We start from the raw sequence: 19,474 nt of genomic DNA on the forward strand, positions 1-19,474 counted from the left end.
GTGTCAATAAGCACAAGATCCCCACACACATCTTTCCCCTGTGTAATTGACCCAAATTCTGGGGAGGAAAAAAAAAAATAACAGCTAATTAATTAATATTGACCTCAAAATTTTCCCGCAGCAGTTTGGCAATACCAGCCTTTTGAATAACTGTTAGTCCCACAAAGAGCAAGATAAAGAGAAATCCTGACTTTCTACTGATGCCACAGTAATGAAGAAGGCAGAGTACAATTCAAGAAAACAAAAAAATAGAAATCTCAGCATCAAATTCCATGCTTATACTTCAGCCAAGAAGAAGGGAGGGTATATTGCTGTCCAGTAATCCATGATTTCACTGAATTCTGTAAACACAGACAGAAAAATCTCTATTTCAAAAATCTTCAGGTACAGTACATATATGTAGTAGGGCACCATAGCACTCCTGAGGCTTTCAGTCCAAGCTTTCCCCAGGCTGTAATAAAAACTAAACGTTTCTTCCATTGCCCAAATCAACAGACATTCCTTTAACGCTCTGGCAAGTAACAGACTGAGGAGACGTTCACAATGATGGATCAATTCTTTTTCCTGGCAGTTTAATGGGATTATAGGAGTGCCATGCTAGCCACCAGAACATCAAGGCCCTCTTTATGCCTGTTTTCCAGTGAGAAGTTTGTCAAGATTTGGGGTGAAAACAGACACAACTCTAACTCAGCTGAAGAGTTACCTCTGCATTTTCAGGCTGAATGGAAGTCCCAACCCAGGAGAGAAACACCAAATATTAGAACAACACCAACTTGATGTGAGTTAACACAACTGGCATGGCATTATATTGCTTTCTCAGGATGGGGAAAGAGTTTTCTCTCATGTCCCATTAATCTTTGTGGAAAGCCCACTCTAGAGGTGACAAGGAGCAAAATGAGTAACAGTCAGTTGTATGAAGCAGAGCTTCCAGCCAAAATCTGCTTGCTTAGAGACAGATGGCAAATACAGCCAGTGCTCAGAAACTACAGCTGCGTGTCTCAGCTCTCTCAGATCTATGTGTGTGATCATTAAAGATTTTCAAATTATCTAATAGACCAGAGTCTCCTGGAGATCTGGGTTCCCAGCCTCTTGTTTTCCTTACAGAGGACCACATTAAACTTACCCAGAACAAAGTCAAAAATAAAACAGTCCTCAAGCTTTTCCATTTAAAAGTGTTATGCACACACAAACACTCTCAGTGGGCTTAATCTTGTCCTGTGAGTGCCATTTGCTCACATTCTGCATGAGCAGGAAGAGTTGGGAATGAATTACAGCAGGAGGATTGAAGAGTTCTCACTGCACCTCTCCAGCCTGGACACCACAGAGGCACATCACCCTCATCCTTCTCCTTTTGCTCTGGAGGACAGCTCCAGCCTTCCTGGGTGCCATGGGGCTCAGCACATGAACACCTACCTGCCTGCACACCTGGAGAGCTCCACAGAGCCTCTGAACTCGTTCCCAGCTTGCTGCACACACACAGTAACCTGGTCAGGTTCTGTTCAGCCCAGTGCAGGCACCAACACCTTATGGTCAAGTGCAGAACATGTCCACAGGCAGGGCTCACAGGGCTCTCAGTAACTGCACTGAGACTGAGAAAACGTTCATTTTCTGTGCTTCTTCCGTGGTGGAAAGGATCTCTCTCATGGGTCCTCCTAAAATCATAAATATTCCTTATTTTGCTCTACTAACTTTTTTTTTTCCTTATATAAATTCAAGCTCTTCAGTACTAAAAGCCTGACCAGAATCCAGTTCCAAAGGCTGAGGAATCCCACCACAGCTCTTTCTTGCAACCAAGATGGCAAAAACCTGGCAGTACACCAGGACAAGACTGAGCATTTCCTGTTACATCTCACCAAGCATCTTAGGAAGAAATATCTCTCTGGAACAAAAAGATTTCCTCTCTCAGGGTGGGAAGTACCCATTCTGACAGTGTTTAATAACAAAAAGCTTTAATTGTTTCATTTCAGTTGTATGCTCCTGACTTCCTATTTCAAGATATTCTTTCAATAAATACAAGCAAATGGAGACTTTGGCTGTTAGTTGCACTAAACAAAGCACAGTTCCTTTATTACTTTATGCAATTAAGTAATAAAGTAATTGTAATATTAAGTAATTAAGTAATATGCACACTTTATGCATATTACTTTATGCAATAAAGATTTTCAGCACTCTTGAATCAATATGTTTACTGAAATATATGTAGCAAGGATTTTAAAATATTCATTTGGAGAAAGAAGGGGTTTTTTAAGTTCATATTACCAGTGGTATAAAAATCACACTTCCTGTATGGATACCTGTGCCTCCATTTCTTGTTACTCATTAGATCCATGAGAGTTGTTTGTTTGTTTGTTTGTTTGTTTGTTTGTTTGTTTGTTTGTTTGTTTAAGTGTATAAAATCTTCCTGAAGGCTGTTGAGGGTATGTATTTAAAATGGCTTGTGACCCTAACTTCCCTAAAAGACCACCACCAAAAGCCTGCTTCAAAACACGTTCCATACAAAATACTACAAATAAATGCAAACATGAAGGGAGTTTATCTTGTCACCTGATTTGTGACCCTGACTGACTGTCTTTAATTACTGGTATCCAGAACACGAGCCAAATTTTCCAGGCTGAAACAAATCTGCAAACAAACAGTACAAAAAGAAATAGTTCAGTTTGATACCTGGACAACCAGTTCAAACAAAAATGAACGTTCAAACACTGATATTTGGCTGTGTGAAGTCCCTCCCATCTTCTAGTCTGACAACCAAATAAACTCAGAGATATTTACATATACATGACCGCAAACAGAGAAGGTCAGTGTGTCCCACACAGGGAAAGTCTTTGGCGAGGAGTCCCCAGGAAAAGGTGTGTTTACCTCACAGAAACAGAACAAGTAGGTGAGATTGCAAAGCAACTTCTCCTTCTGGCTATGACTGATAAAAACTCATATGCATGCAAATGGAGGGATGACAACAACAACAAAACCCCAGCCTTTGCCAAGCTGCATTAACCTGTTTATTCAGAAAGTTCCTCCAGATCCAGAGCAGCACCCCATCCGATAGCTTTGTTCTGCAGAATTTCTGAGCCATGTAAACTACAGACACCCTATCAGAGCGGCTAGCAAAGTAAATCAGTTGTATGTAATGTTTATGCAAAAAAGAAAACCAAAACAATCCATCTCATTATTTTCTTCAACCAGTTATGCCAAATACAAACAAACAAAGATATCACTTATGTGCAGAGAACACAGCCCAATGCTGGTTTCACACAGGAGTGACCGACTCCAGTAAATTAAATGCCCAGGGCTTCAGAGGCTTCATCTGGTCCTAATTTTCAATTGGTAGTAAAATGATATGTTTTTTTTCACTGTCATTGTAGTTTGTTTTCATCTAGTTTGAGTTCCAAGACATCCTGTTTTGCAAGCTCTGATCTGCTACATTAAAAAAACGGACTTGAAAAATGTGCAATAGCTGATGCAGCGGCACCGCCAAGGCAGCTGAGCTGCTGCTCTCTCGGCTGAATGAAGAATCCAGGTTCCTGAGGCAAATAAAAGTTAGGAGCACAGCTTTATAGGTGGAGGAAAGGATTTGGCATGGTGGAAATGTATGGTGCTCAGGCTGAGCTCCATGCTGGTCCAGGAATACTGTCACCGGTGCCAGAGGGAGATGGACTTAAACACTCACGGCACCACGTTTGACTGTGGCAGAGAAGCATTCCAAGGATCGATTTGTTACCCATAAAATCAGTTCTGCTGGTCCCATCCAGATTAAATTAGAACATTTCTAAAGGTCAGTTTTGCAGAGGTTTCCTAAGTACCAAATCTCTGTGCAACAGGCCAGGCACAAGGACACTCATCCAACCTTTCCCAGGAGACCTAAATTACCTTTCCAGAACGCTCAATTAATTGAATGGTCTTCATTGAAATAGATGGACACAAACCACATGCACATTTATTTCATACGAAAGACGCCACTAGATCAAATAGACACTATTATTCTTCAGCTTTCCCTCCTCCCTCTTGAAATGAGGCAGTATAATTTCACATCCTCCGGTCTGAAAAAAAAAATAAATAATTAAGAAAGCAGCTTGCAGCCCTGCAGTCAGACAGATTTCCCAGGGTAGGATTGCTCAGCCTCAGTGCTCCCATCACAGCTTTGCCTCCCACCATTTCTAACTTTAAATCCTGCTGCCAAGTCATCTCTCACTGCCCCTCCATATATCCCCAGTTTTCTTTCTTCACTTGCAGGATCACATATCTGCAGCTCTCTCAAGACCCTGCAGGACCTTTCTTGGCTGGCCTAAATCAGAAGGAACATTTCTTATCCAAGTAACAGCAGCTCCAGCCTCCAACAGCAGAGAATTTGGCCTCTCCCTCAGCCCCTCTAGCCCCACGTTCATTTTGTGAGCCCGTGCCTCTCTTTCCCTCTAGGAATTCAGTATCAGGACTCATATTTTCTTTATTCACCATAGACCCCAAACAGACTGAAAATAACTGTGAAATCTGACTCTAATCAGTTTCCAAGAGTCACATTTTAGGTTTTGTTTGGTTTTGGTTGTTTTGTTCTGTTTTGTTTTGTTTTGTTTTTAATTCTGGCTAGCTTTATTCTCCTCATCATCAGTGTATATGATGGACAAGACAAACTCCACAGGGAGCTGGTACAACTGTCTTTTTTTTTGTAACTCTTGCCAGGCACAGGGTGACTGGAAAGAAAACAAGCTGTAATACCTGCCAGTAAGTGTCTTTATACTGGCTCTAGAAGGATCTACATATTTTAAGGATATTCTGTCTTGTCTAAAGATACGTCTTTCCATTTATCTACCTTAATGGGGACAATTTAATTTTTGAGGTACCTGGGCATTTATGTCTTAAAATCCCAGTGGTTGCTGCAGGTTCACTTAATCCTGTTTTGTCTCATCTTCCACTGCTAAGACTTTGCTCCTCATTTTAATGTTAGCTAAAAAAAAAAAAAGGAAAAAAAATCTATAAATTTCCTAAAGAATTCACAGCATAGAACTGTAAGGAAGTTGTCTCATCTCTAGCAATGCTATGCTTTAGTAATTTAAAAATATTTGCCTCAATTATTTTTTACAAGATACATCTACTTAAAGGTGCTAAGTTTTGTATTTTTAAAAGGAATGTAAGAACAGCTGCTCCCTCTGTACCATGTTCTTCCTCTCTTTGCATACAATCAGATGGGTGAAAGAGACGGGGAGTGGGGAGGAATTCCACAACATAATCATTTGGCAGCTTACATTATTTTCTTTCAAAGGGCATTACAATACAATTCTCTCACTTGGGGAACTTCAAGAGAAGATAATTATTCTTGTCTGCCTTGTAATATATATTAAAAATGTTCAAATGTGGCTTTCCAGGGAATTCTGCCAAATATTTTTAGGCACCAGACCCAGCTTTACTTAATTTTATGTTGCCTTCTTAGTCTATTATAAAATACCCTTCCATGCAGTTTGAATTTGGTAAAAGGGCTGAAGCATATTCATTTATATTAGAAACATAAAAATCCCTCTTTCCTTGAAATAGAGATCTTTAACTCCTAATGTGACAGGCATTCAGATGTACAGTAACTAAAGTGTTTCTACAGAGCTTAACACACATCAGTGAGCTTTTACTCCCACAAAACCCAGAAGAAACAGAGAGGGTTGTTGGGGTTTCTTCAGGAGACAACACACCACGAACAGAAAGTAGCTTTAAATAATTTTGTTTTATAAGCACTTTATTAGTAGTATGACAGTAGTACCTTGAGACTCCAAAACCAGCCCTGTGCATGAGGCATTATAAAAGCTTTAAAGATGCAAATCCTAAACCTTTAGTGTTGTCATCAGCTACGGGAAAGTATGGGATTACACTGTAGTTGGGGTTAAAAAAATAAAAGCTATTTAAGGTAATATGAGATTATTGTTGCCTCAAATATTAGCAATAATGTTTATTGCAAAGAATAAAACAATGGCTGTGGGCGAAGCAATCTGCTCCAAGGATTTTACAGCCCAGGCAAACAAGAAAGCCAAGCACAGACATACAGGCACAGCTCATGATGCAAGAGGAGAGTTGGGGAAAAGTAAGTTAAGTAACAGAGAGGGAGGGATAAAAGAGATAAACAAATAAATAAGACTGAGATGGCAGTCTCAGGCCTAAGAGCAAATGGGAAACAGAGGCACAGGGATTTGCTCTGAACCACACAGAGCAACTCGCAGTGAGGGACGCCTAACAGCCCGATCCTCACTTCAGCATCCACCCAGTGAATTCTGGCATTTCACTTTATAAAAATTCAAGTCTAGCCTAATATAGCCTGGGGAGAAAGGCCAGGCAACCCTCATCTTGAACTTCTAAAGAGTCAGACATGATTTACACTGTTGATCAGGATAAAGCTCACAGTATTTCCAGCAACCTTCTGGATATGTCAGCATCCTCCCTCCACCCTTTTACAAACCAGCATCAGAAAATGTAGATAATTAGCACAAAAGTCCATGTGAAATGTTGTAGTTGTTTGAGTGTTTATTTTGGCTTTCTGAAGTGGGCTGGAATCCAGCTCTTGTGCTCAGCCCCACCTCAGTTATATTTGTCCTGTCACACACAACCAACTTGGAGCCACATTTAAATATGAAACACTTTAAAACTATATTAATGCTATGTCTTTATCATTATTACACACTTTAACTCCTCTCACAACTGTCCCTAAGTTCACTGGTCGACCTAACTTGTTTTAAAGAGTTTGTTTCACAGAGTAGTAACACTGTTTTACTTCTCATAGCTTCCCTGATAACCAAAGGAAGCCAGCCCAGACTGCAAATTGAAAATTGAAACAGCTGAGGGGACTCCTCCTACCTCCTTTCTGTCGTGTTTTCATCTTTTATGGTGGCAGGCCAGTCTGTGCCAGACAAGCTAGGATTTCTTCTACTCTTCAGTCGCTTGGCTGTTCTTTCCCATAGATATTCCAACAGCAGATTAATGTCAAGCCATGCTGAGCCAAACACATGAATCTCTGAAGATTTCAGCTGAGCAGGAATGCTGCTGGATAGGCCTTTTTTTCTTTTTTTTTTTTTTTTGCTGTTAGGAGATTGCAACTGAACATGGCCTGATGTGTGTGAGTAAAGAGGAACTCTCCCCCATGTCAACTAACTCAGGTGTTTGGGAGGTCAAAATAGGGACTCCTAAGCAGTGCCAGTGACTCCATCCACAGCACAGATACTTGGGGGCTGGAGACAGCACACAGATGAAATAACCAAACTCACAAGCTGGTGAGAAGCTTTCAGGATGCTCATTTAGGCCTTGCCACACCTAGAGAATCGACTGGGTCAGTTTGCAACAAGCCTTGTCTCCCTCAGGGCAGGATCAGCAGCCTGGGATACAAGGGCCCAAACACAAATCACTGTTTGCAGGCCCAAGGATACCAGAGAGGAATTAGTGGTTCAGGACAATGCTCCCTTTTCCACCAGCTCCAAACTCAGTGGGATCTGCTGTGTCTTGCAGAAATACCATGTTGGCATGCACTTACCTCTGGAAGGGTTGGCAGCTCCCACTGTGTTTCTTCCCTCATGCTTAGTTTCTAATGTGGGAAGGAGAATGCTGACACTTCCCTGACTCCCTCAAAAGGATGATAGTCCCTTGTTCTGACATCTCTAAGTCCGTCACAGACACAGATGGGGGAGGAATTTCCCCTCCTCACAACAGTTACAGAAAGGGAGAATGCTGGAAAAGAAGCAAAGATGGGCAAGGTAGATAAACACAGCAGAGCAGCATGCTTCTCTTAATGCAGTTTCCACGCTAGAGGGGCTGGGAATTAAGCACTCAGGAGGCACCTGTTGCATCTTTTAGCAACAAGATCCCAATATTCCCTTTAAAGCAAGCCAACGCCTTGTAAATTGTGGAGCATTTCTATCAAAGCTGTTTACCTGGAGTCACCTTGCACGCTGCACTAGCACAGCCAGGCAGCAACACTGTGATCTCCCCAGCCTTGTGTGTGCAGTCTTTGCAGATCTGCTCCTGATATCCACGAGACTGCTCTGAAGAGCATACAGATCCCACCAAGGAGTCAGGGACACTCCTCAGAGGGTCGGTCCAAACCCAGCACCTTTCCTACCAGCATCCCAAGCTTTGGAGAAGGCACAGAAAACCAACTCCTTGCAGTTCCAGACCAAGCTGATTCCAGCCTGCCCACAGCCCCAGATCTACCCCAGTCTGCCTCTTTGCAGCTCAGCCCATCAGCCAGCACAGAACCCACAGCTTCAGTGTAAACCACACAAGGAAAAACAAACAAACAAACAAACAACACACAAAACCACAAAATAACTGATCCTCAGCAATTCCAGACACAACACATACAGGCTTTCAGCTTCTCTCCCCCACAGGTCAGTGAAACTACAAGACATGTCCCATCTATTCCAGCCATGGAAACCATAGCCTCATATAGACTCAATTTAAAAAAAAAAAAAAAAAATAGCTGTGCAAGAAAATACCAAGCTGAAGCCTACTAAATGAGACTAAATTCTAATTTTCTTCAGGAAAAAAGGTCAATCTATCATTAAAGTAAAGCAACACTGACAGGCAGTTGATAAAAGAGATCACGTGGAGGGTTTTTTGACAACAGACAGTAGAACTGATTTGCAGCTAAACATGATTGTCTGCATGATTGACAGAAAGACATGAATTGTTTGTGCCATCAGGAGGGGGGAAAAGAGCTTCCAAGCTCATATAGCTCAAACTATGGAATGTGAGTGCTTGAGTAGGTCCATAATCAGCCCACAAAAACACATGAAAGAGCAAAATCCATAAATTCATTTCTATGCAGTTGTGCAGGGGGTCTGCAAGATAGATCAAAGGTTGACAGTGGTTTGCTCTCCAAAAGATTTGGAATCCAGGACTCCAAGCAGTACAGCTTATGCTCTTCATCTATCAGCAGCTTATGTTTCTAAAAAAAAAATACCCAAAAATTTAAATGCCAAATTGCAAACTTCTCAAAAGACATTCTTAAAGAGCTAAAGGAGAATTGGATACCAATGTTTTGCAGTTAAAAGTGCTGGCACTTTATAAAGAGAAGCCTTTTGTTAGAGACAGGAAGTTTAGTTTATTGCCTGGTGTATACAGTTCACCCACCACATTATTTTGGGCTATTTTCATTCCTCACACAGCAAAGAGGAAATTCTAAGAACCTTTCATTACTTTTCTTTGTTTGATGAACAGCAAAGGTTTGCAGTTTGCTGACCACTGTATTGCTTTGCAACTTTTGACACACAATTTCACTTCACATAGATCCTCAGGAGGAGAAAACATTTGTTCTTTATAAAAATCAATTGTTTCTGCCCCATTCACTTTAAGTCCATCTCTCACGCTCATCTTTCATTACTTCATAGAGAGAATTCCTCAGTACAAAACTAGGGGAAAAAAACCCCAGAAGTTGCCTTTTATTTGTTATGTGAGCAAAACTTCAGGCTCAGAAACTACTAAGAGGCAAATTAGGAAAACTTTTTGCCTCCTTGCAGCTTCCACAGATCTTTTCCAGCCCACAATCTGTAGCACAGGGATAAAACCACAGCTACAGTACACCCCTGTTCTTTAATAGTAAGGTTGCTCTTCTGAAGAGCATTAATTTTCACCCAGATAGTGCATCTTACATACTGTTATGATTCTCTTTGCACAACATGGTTCTGTACAGCTGAAATTATAGAGCAAAGAGCTTGAACACATACTTGTCCATTTGCTTTCTCCCTTTTCATCAATTCACAAGGTTATCCCTAAATGTTTTTATACCATTCTGGCCTAAAAGAAAATAAAAAGGATTCCTCATAAAAGGCTTGGTTTTTAAAAAATGCTAAGCATTTAAACATTTATTTGGAACAGTTTTAGTTCCCCATTAATCTGAAGATGAAGTATTATTGATTTACAATGAGCAATTCACCCAATATCCATCAGCAGCGTATAAAAACAGAGCCCAAGAATTAAAAAATGGGTGATGCCTGTTTGGCAGTAGTTTCCTATGTCCTGCCAATGGGACAACCTGTCCAACTGGATGGAAAACTGCCCTGCTCTTTCTGTGTGTGTTCTGCATGCTTGGATGTATATGTCCCACGGATCATAGGCTAACCCACATTTATTTTTATATTACAGGATCAGCAAGTATATATTAGATCAAGGCTTTGGGGACTTTACATATTGCTTAACCTCAGTCACCCAGGCTCTTAGTCACTGCAACAAGGAGCATGGTAAAAATAGATAAATTGCACAGATAGATTGACACAGAGACATCCACACATCTGTGCACATAGACATACATATCCCTAGGGCCTGATGGAACAACTCCAGTGCAGCACAGTGAGCTTTGGATCAGGCCCAGCACGAGTATATGATACAGACTAACTGCCTCTGATCTTTGAAACCAGTTTTTAAAAGCTCATACAGGGGGTGAGCCTCCATTCCAGGACCCTGGTTTTCCACCAGTGGAACTGTATTGGCTTTAGTGACGTGTAAAACCAATGTAATGAAGTGGAGAATTATGCTCACATTATGTTTTTTAAGTAGCTTATTAGACTGCATATTACACCCTCTTTAGTGAGTTGGCAGCTGTGCAAAGGACTCTAAGGACCTAATTCACAGAAGCTGATATGACTCTTCCCACTGGCTTTGGGTCAGGACCCTAAATCATTCGGAAAATTCTGGGGAGAGATATTATAAAGCAGTGCAGTAAAGGTAAAAGGGTGTTAATGAAAGTCCCTTGAGGAGGTCATGGCTTTTATTAGTTTGCAAGAGCTTTCCACAAGCAAAAGGAGTTTAAAAAAAAAAATCAGAGTGGGCCAAATGTCCCTGTACGTGACTTTTTCTTCCTTGTTACCATTTTAAAAAATTAACAAAAGCCATCCCCATTTCAGGATGGAAAAAAAAAAAACCTATTTCAGTCTGAATAGATTTGTTTATACCTTTAACATGCAGTGACTGTATGGGATGGGAGGGGAAGGTAGAGATAAACATGTCTGTGCCACCCCCACCTCCACTGCTGCGTGTTTGGCCCTCAGGGTGAATTTCCTGCCAATGTTGCTTGATCTTAACTCTTCCCTCTTGCTCCTTTCAAGGCTGCCTGCCTCTCAAGAGTGCCAGAGTCACATCTCTCAGCCTTTAGGGCTGCACCTGCTTTTCCCCTCTCTGCTGCCATTGGCCTTGAGTGTCTGCCCTGGCAGCCTCCTGTCACACCCAGCCCTCTGCCTGCCCCGGCTTCCCACACACACACCTAATGAGCAGGTACAGCAATTGCCTTCATAATATTTTTCCCACAATGGCATTTATTAGTTTGCTCAGGCAAGACGTAGTGCTATTGTGCCAGTTCCTCGAGCCCTGTCTCAGCCCAGGTTCCCTCCACACTGGTAATAACTCCTGCAGAGACAGGCAGAGAGAGATGAGGTGGTTCAGCCTGCAGAAGGGAAGGCTCTGGGGACACCCTAGAGCACCTTCCCATACTCAAGGAGGACCTAAGAAAAAGAGGAAGAGCAACTTTTTACAAATGCAGATAGTGATAGGACAAGGAGGGACAGAATTAAACAGATTTCCCAGAGCAGCTGTGGATGCCACATCCCTGGATGTTTTCAAGGCCAGATGGGATGGAGCTCTGAGTAACCTTGTCTGTACCCGGCAGGGGCACTGGAATGAGATGATCTTTAGGGTCCCCTCCATCCCAAACCATTCCACGATTCTGTGACTATTAACAAATCTGCTTGTTTTGTCCAAGGAGCGACTCCTGGAGCCTGAGCTACAAAAGCCTGGGAACTGTCAAAGTTTGGGTGCAAACCCCAACTCCTGCACCGTGTCCCACCACATCTTCTCCCACCTTTTGCAGAATGGGAATTAACAAGAGAACTTTACCCTGCAAAACAAATATGGGAGAAAATGCACCAAAGATACGTGACAACCAATGCTCACATCTACACAAGCCCCAAAACACAGCTAAAATACAAAGGAGCATAACCAACAGCTTCCTGAAATGATGTCAGTCCTTGGCCAGGACTTCGAAATAAGTCCTTCAGAAGAAGATGGGCCAGGTTCCATCCATCTGATGTGTCAGGATCAATGTGGAGGCCAAGGGGAAACTATGGATTTCAGTCAGGATCTACCCAGAGCCTCTAAGCCATGAAATACTATTGTTACTTAAGAATGGTATTGCAATGGACCTGAAGATTCGGTTCTATTGATCCGACTCTGCCCTTCTGGCAGGGGCTCGGGGCCCTCAGTGACTGGGAGGTGACAGGCCACCATCAGAGGCACACCTTGCCTGGATATTTCCTGAGCTGACAGCAACTAGTGAGCACCACAAACAGCTCCTGGCATAATGTAACCTAAAGCAGGGGGCAAGCCACGTCCAGCTTGGGCCTCTGCCCCTCACTGCTCTCCACACCTGAAAGTAAAGCTACCTCGAGTGATTACACTTGGTACAATTTTCCTCCTGAAAGCTGGATAAGTTTTCACTGAAAATCTCTTTTTTTTTTTTCTCAGATGCTTCTAATTTCCATTTTTTCCTATTACATATTTTTAAATGACTTTACATATTATTTTCTTTTCAAACAATTGAGTATTAAGCTACTATTCCATTGTAATGCCTCAGTGACTCAGAATAATTTTCAAATGTTTAAAATTTTGACTGCATGATTTTGAATAGAGATTATTAAAAGGAATATAACTATCCAAAAAGGTTTTTTTCAGAATATTCATTGGATTCACCAGAGGAAAATATTTTCAAAATTAGAAGATCTAGTCCAGAAATGCCAAAATATTTCATTTAGCCATACTTATGAAAAAAACAAAGTAATGAAATGTCAATGTATTTTCATTTCAAAACACTACCTTTTGTCTCAAAATATTCTTAGAACAAAAAGAATGTGGAGGGTAAAATCATACTTTAATCCAAAATATATATTCCACTTCATGCCAAAATATGGATGTAATTTGGGAGGTTTGCATATTCTTGAAAGACATGGAAAATGTCTGCTTCAGTTCCTGTTCAATCAAATTATTTTCTAATAGTTTGGTTCAGTTAGCAAAATACGAAGCAGAGAGGCATCCATTCCTTCACCTCTAAAAAAGAGATTTGTGTCACCAGAAGGTGAAGATCCAAAAGCAGCAGCCTTAGGATTGCTGGAGCAATGAGGGAATTGCACACGACAGACGAGTTCCGACAGCACACACTGGAAGTCTGCTCTTTCTTATGTGGAGCTGAAATAAGTAAATCAGTACTTGTTTCTATCTATAAGAGTCAATGTTTGTTTTGTGTCACAAGTGCCACCTAAATCATTGACCATATGCCCACTTCTTAAATCAAGATACAATGAGGGGTGGAGAATTTTCTCCCTGTTGGACTTAAGCAAATAAGCCCACACATTAATATACCCATGTATTAATATCAAAATACTTAACAAAACCCTCTGCCACTTCTCAAATTGATGTGCTTGCTAAAAATCAGAAAATAAATTCCCCTCAAAATGCCAAAGCCTCAATTGTTGTATTTTGATGAATCTCCAGGATTGCAAAACTCATGAGGGTTTTCATTAGGGAAAGAAAAATAAAATGTTCAAGAAACATTTTTTGATCATGTTTCCTGCATGTTTGCTCTCTGCAACAATTTTAGGCGAAATTTATTTTAATCGAATTGATCTTAATGAAGATGCTCCTGCACCAGCTTTTATACCTCAGCATTTGAGTCCTTCTCCTTCCAGGCACATGTCACTCTTCACATGATGAAAAGCAAGGGATAACCATGCTTAGCTGTACCAGGAACACATGAAGCAACTGGTAAACGAAAACCTTGTGCTCCTGATTTGGTATTATGTTGAATCAACTGCTGCCATTACTCACTCACCCAATAATAGCATTGCAGCAGAGGCTTAGTGAAGACAAGAGGAAGGAATCCACCATTGAAAAGATGAGTCTGAAATGCTGTCAGGCCTCAGTGAATTTTCTTGAGTTAATGATATAGAGCACACCACGACATGTCTCGGCCACGCCACAGATGATTTTCCGTGGAGCGCAAACACCCAATCTGCATCACCTGACCCTGGGCCTTACATCACCCTGGAGAATGGAGACTGCTCACATCCATGAGGGGATTTAGGCTTCACTCAGCACAGGGCCTGGAGAGTCTGGCAGTGCAAGACATGGTGTGGAAGCAAAACCATTAAAAGCCAGCACCGAGCACAATTAGCACACTGGCGTTTGAGGTGCTATTGGGATGGTGGGGCAGAATTTTCCTGCTGGGGTGGGAAGAAAGCACATTGTCCTGATACAGTTGTCTTTTAACTATGAAAATGAGGGGGTTCCTTGAAAATGACCCCTGGACACTGCTGCTGCAGCAGGGGGAAGTTTACTGCAATTTTAACTGGCAGGATAATTATGAAGCAGGCCCAGAGATCAGTTTAGGCTGTTCTCACCAAAAAAGGATTACGCAATTTTCTAGATCCAAGGTTTGGCATCCAATTATTACCACTGAAATTGTCACGAAGCATGAACCTACAGGCCAAACACAAGATGCACTGTGGGTATCCTCACCATTTCTATCAGACTTTTCAAAGCAAATCAAAATTAAAAAAATGGCTGAAAATAATCTGTGGCAGAGTTATAGGCTGCATCCATCAGCTCAGGTCTGATGTTTGATTTCCATCTATTGAATCAGCCCTGATTTTTGTGTCAAGCTGCATTACCCAGCAGTACTGCATTGCTTCAAAGGTGGCTTAGGGAGTCTAATGGTCTGTTTGCTTCTGAATGATGCAGTGTCCTGTCCTCAGCCCTGCTAAAAACTGCTTTCCCCTTAAGCAGTGAATTCTGGAGGGGAAAGCCTCCTTCTTTCTCTGCACACTGCTGCTGTCCTACTAACTCCATCTTCCATCACAAAGTAAAAAGAGATTCCACAACAAACCTGTCCTAAGATAAGCAACACAAGCTTGAGTTAGCATAAAATTAAATTCCTAAAGCCCACTTAATCCTTGAGCTCAGAAATAAAATCAGAATTAGAAACTGAAATTATTTTCATATTGACCAGTACTGAAGCAAATAATGTCCTCTCCTATTTTGTTTTTATTTTGAATGGAGTAACCTGGAGATGTGTTAGTTCTTTTGCAATGTGCCAGCAGTGTATTGGGCACTGTGTAACACAGAATATGCATTCCTCACTGTTGGTCTTATCTAGCATCCAGTTTGTTTCTGTTAGCTCATTCCTTTCTCACAGGGATTGCCAAAGAAGTGGGACTTGAGCAGGATTCAGCAGCTGTGGAGTCTGGACGTGGGCACACATTCCCATTCACAAATTAATTACACTTTAAATTAAGAGCCTGAGTGACCCAGTTTGTTTTCAGTGCTCTCAGTGAGTCTGCCAGAATATTTCCACTCTGCCAGATTCACCTGAAACTCCAGAGTGGCTCTCAAAGTTGGAGGCACTGGCAGCACTGGAAGCCTGGCTGTCCAACCTGAGGGACAGGGCATGCAGGGGCAGTGCAAGTCCTTTCCCCCATGCCATGGTGTCCCCTCTGCTCTTTGAGAGGCTCCAGCTGCCCCTGACAATGTTATGTTCGTTCCACTGGGCCATAACATGAGCAGTGAAGCGCTCTAGGTTGTCCTCCACGAGGACCTCCAATGGTCTGATCCTTCCAGAACTTTTCAAATTTTGTTGTTGTTATTAAAATGAACAGTCCCAGGCCTGTAACTCAAGCAGTTTACTCGCTATTCTATATAATTCTTTTATTTCCAGACTACTATAATCCATGATTCCCCCACTATGTTAATTTTGCACTCAGTCAGCTTTTTTTCCCTGTTTAGACTAATATTGAAGACATTATACATTTGACACGCTAAATAGTGCTTTACTTCCAATATTCTGGATAAAAGTGTGTCTCAGCAAGGCAGTTTTCTGTTAATAGGAAGAATTTGAGAATGTTTTTGCTTTCTTTCTGTGACATTAATCAGAAGAGTTCAAACATGGAACAGACTAAGCAGATTCCTATTTGATGGTGACTATCCTTTTCATGATCTGTGGTGTTTTACACCATCTACTCTTCCTCCCTGCTGAAAACATCCTTTACTTGGAAGACTTCCTGTGTGGTGCTGTTTCCATCTTACACTCGCTGCTTGCCTCTTGGACAATCAGGGCAAACAGTAAATATTTGCAGCTTTGAAAAAGCATCTGGGGAGTAGTCACTACAACTGTCTGAATTACCTCAAATTGATTGGCAATCAATTTACCTGAGGGAAAATTATCTAGCACAGAGTAGCTGAAGAGGAAGAGATGAACTCCCTAATGGCCCCAAGTGGTTTAGCAGTCAACAATCACAACCACTCAGGAAAACAATGGGCATTAGATCCACCCGGTCTGCTAAAGCTGATTTGGCACCTCCTAAACATCTTTAAGATGCCTGTGACAATTTCAGATATTCTGATAGAGACATTTTTGAAAAGATGAGTCAGTTGTTCTGTCGGGAGAGTTGCTAATGACAGCGAGATCACAGGTTTCTGAGTCAGGCACATGCACATGCAATAACGCTCTTCACCGGAAGCAGGGCACTGATGGGTGCAGATAGAGCCAGATATAGATGCGAAAAGGAGGGCACAGGGTGGCATAAAGGCTTCGTTGGCAAGGGCTTGGGAAAGCTGAATTGCTCACAATTAGTGAGTTATGCAAAATGTCCTCAAGGAGTGATGATGTTTTGTGTTTCAGAAAAATTATTTATACGCTTACTTCAGATCTCTGCTCTTCCCCTCACCTCTGCCTTTTAAGCCAAGCATAGACTTGGCAGATTAGCAATGAGGTTCAAACTCTTCCTACCATAACCTCAGGGCTTGCAGCTCCAGAAAACTCCTAAGCAACATTAGCAGATTGATTTAATTTTATATTTTTTTCATTAAAATTTAATTAAACGTAAATTTTGGAATTAAAGGTACAATTTGGTGGCAAAAGTAGGAAAAGATTATTCCAGGAATAGGGAGTCCTCTTTGGAGGAAAAGGAATTGAGGAGTGCAAAATTCTCTCCTAAGTCTGTTGCTGGAAAATCTAACATGCTCAGTACCACTGAAAATTATCACTAACTAATTTCCGAAGCTGAAAAATCAAACACTTGCCAAATTTTTTTAATAGACTTGCAGGGGATTAAGAATAATTACAGCAGTATTGTTAAGGGGGCTCCACTTAAGTGCAATCAATTTGATTCCTTTATGTTTTAACCTCGCCATCATTTCACCATCAGTTTTTATGTCCTGGAGATTCTAGATGCTGATAGATCATCTCAGCTCCCCATTTTTTCCATTACCAAGGTTTCATTATGCACGTTAAGCATGTTTCCATTTGCCTGAGGTACACCAGGGGCAGGGAAGCATTTTTCAAAGATAACTCATTTAATATTAAATGTCAAAATATTACTCACTTCTTTAGCAAGATCATGCAGCTGCAACCTGGAGAATTAATTTGGGATGGTGTCTCCGTGGAGTTCAGGGCGTTGGTCTAAGCATACCTTTAGCTAAACAAAAAAATCATTGACTTACCCAGAATTTAAAACATTGTATGGAATTGGCTAAAGGGCAATAATGAACAGCGAAACATCTGAAGGAAGTGGCTTATAAGCCAGAAATGTTGTGATTAATTATGGCTAAAACAGCCAGGGGAAACTTCTCATTATACAAAGTAATGAAATAAGTCCATTATCATGATAACAAAAAAAAGTGGAAATGGCTGTAGGCTTTGTTTTGAAGATTATCACCATAGCATTTCCCTTCTGCACAAGCAATCAAGAACCCATTGAAGAAAAGAAACATGAATACCCCCCACTTTACAGACAGAAAATCGATGTAGGAGAAAAAGACTGGCTGTTTATACAGCACTTGCTTCCTGTGTTTCATTGGAGGCAATTCCTGATTTACATTCATGTAAAGCAGCTTCCAGACAGCCCTTAAATGACATGTCCAAGGATCTGTGTCAACAGAGGGAACTGTCACCTGATCCTCCCCATCCCAGCTCTGAGAATATGCAGCAAAGGCTTCTCTTCATGGGAAGACTGAAATGATAATCTGACTTCCAAGAAGAAGGGTTTCCCATGCCTGCACAGGTAATTGCTCCTGGCGCAACAGCCATCCATCCCTGAATCGTGCATTTGTCAAAAGAATAAAACACAAATGATAACTGATCAGTCCTTATTGTGGAATTCACTGGTTTTTGTTGCTATTTGGGGTATAAAGCTTGACTGTTGTGGGGTCGATTGCTAAGTTTTTCATTATGTGTTTAACTAATTCCTTACTTCTATACAGTATCAAATGAGGAAACAAATCTTCCAGGGTGTTTGGGTTTTTTTGACTCACAACCTGTTAGGGACTTTCTACACATGAAAACTATTTCATAGGAAAGGCAGTGTGCATTTTAAATACATATTGGTGAACAAAACTATATGCAGATACTTTGATTTTGTATTAGAAATGTCCAAACTGGGTGCCAGTCAAAAGCAGTAATACTTCCAAATTACATCCTTTCTTACCTTGAAAAATTCCAAGAGTCTTTAAACCCAAACTAACCAAGCTCCCCACGCTGCAGTGTGTCCATACAGATTGTAGTAGTCAAAACACAATCAGTCTTTACTGACTCACTCCAGCTCATTCAGCTCAAAAACCATATGAAACTGGTTTTGTTTAAAAAGCAATGAAAAGGAGATAAATTGAGTTATTCCATGTTTCTTAAAAACAGCATTTGAATGTGACAGCAGCCACTCTTTTGCCTGTAAAAGAAGACAGAGCCAAATTACTCTTTAAAATTGTATGCCAATCTGAAAGCCGAAGAATTTTAGCCCCTCTGTTTAGTTCTCTTATTTAGCAAAACAGTTAAAGTCAGCCAAGCTTATTCACAGGACCTAAAGTTTCTTCCTGAGAGTCAAGACATCCAGTATGGCTTTTTAAAATGTTCTGTTCATTCTTCCCTCCAAGTGTCATTTACCAGATCACTTTTCTGCATGGGACTAAAACCACAGGACTTCCTCTCAGGATCCATATTTTGAAAATTGCTGCCTTTGAGCCATCAGGTAACTTTTGACGGCCCAAATCAGCCTTCAACACATTTTTGGGGGGTTTTCAAGGGTTTTTTTTCTTGACCCTCTGCTTGCAAAGGAAAAAAAGCACCTCAAGAAGGATCATGAGGTTTGCTCTACAGCTCCCCTCTAGCACTGGCTATAGGCCAGATCTCCTAGGTGGGGCCTTATAACCCCAGGATGAACCAAGATAAATCTGTGGCACCAGCAAGAAGCTGGTAATGCAATGCTTGCTTCCATTTCAGAAAATGGCAAACAAAAATAAAAATGGCTTTCTTGTGGCTATGTGCAAATCCAAGATCTGAAGCTGTACCTAATAACTGCCTGGTCTCAGCTGCTGTTACTGCACAGTCCTACATGATAAGGTCCTTAGACAGCACAATAGAAGTACACTGCTTTTCTGACAAAAATCATAACCTTTGGGTTGGACATCATGGACATCATACCTG

The 19,474-nt window shown here is 41.2% G+C and overlaps 1 long non-coding RNA gene across 1 annotated transcript; it reads right to left on the bottom strand.

Annotated features, from left to right (window-relative positions):
• Window positions 1-3,952: 3,952 nt before the first annotated feature.
• LOC136287577 (uncharacterized) lies at window positions 3,953-7,020 on the bottom strand. Its single transcript, XR_010720174.1, has 3 exons — window positions 6,826-7,020; window positions 4,836-4,939; window positions 3,953-4,037 (listed from the first exon to the last, which is right to left on the bottom strand). It is a non-coding gene; the product is annotated as an uncharacterized lncRNA (long non-coding RNA).
• Between the last annotated feature and the right edge of the window lie 12,454 nt (window positions 7,021-19,474).

This window comes from Chamaea fasciata, unplaced genomic scaffold (assembly GCF_029207755.1).
Source record: "Chamaea fasciata isolate MVZ Bird 193981 ecotype frontalis unplaced genomic scaffold, bChaFas1.0.hap1 SCAF_3, whole genome shotgun sequence".
NCBI lineage: Eukaryota > Metazoa > Chordata > Aves > Passeriformes > Sylviidae > Chamaea > Chamaea fasciata.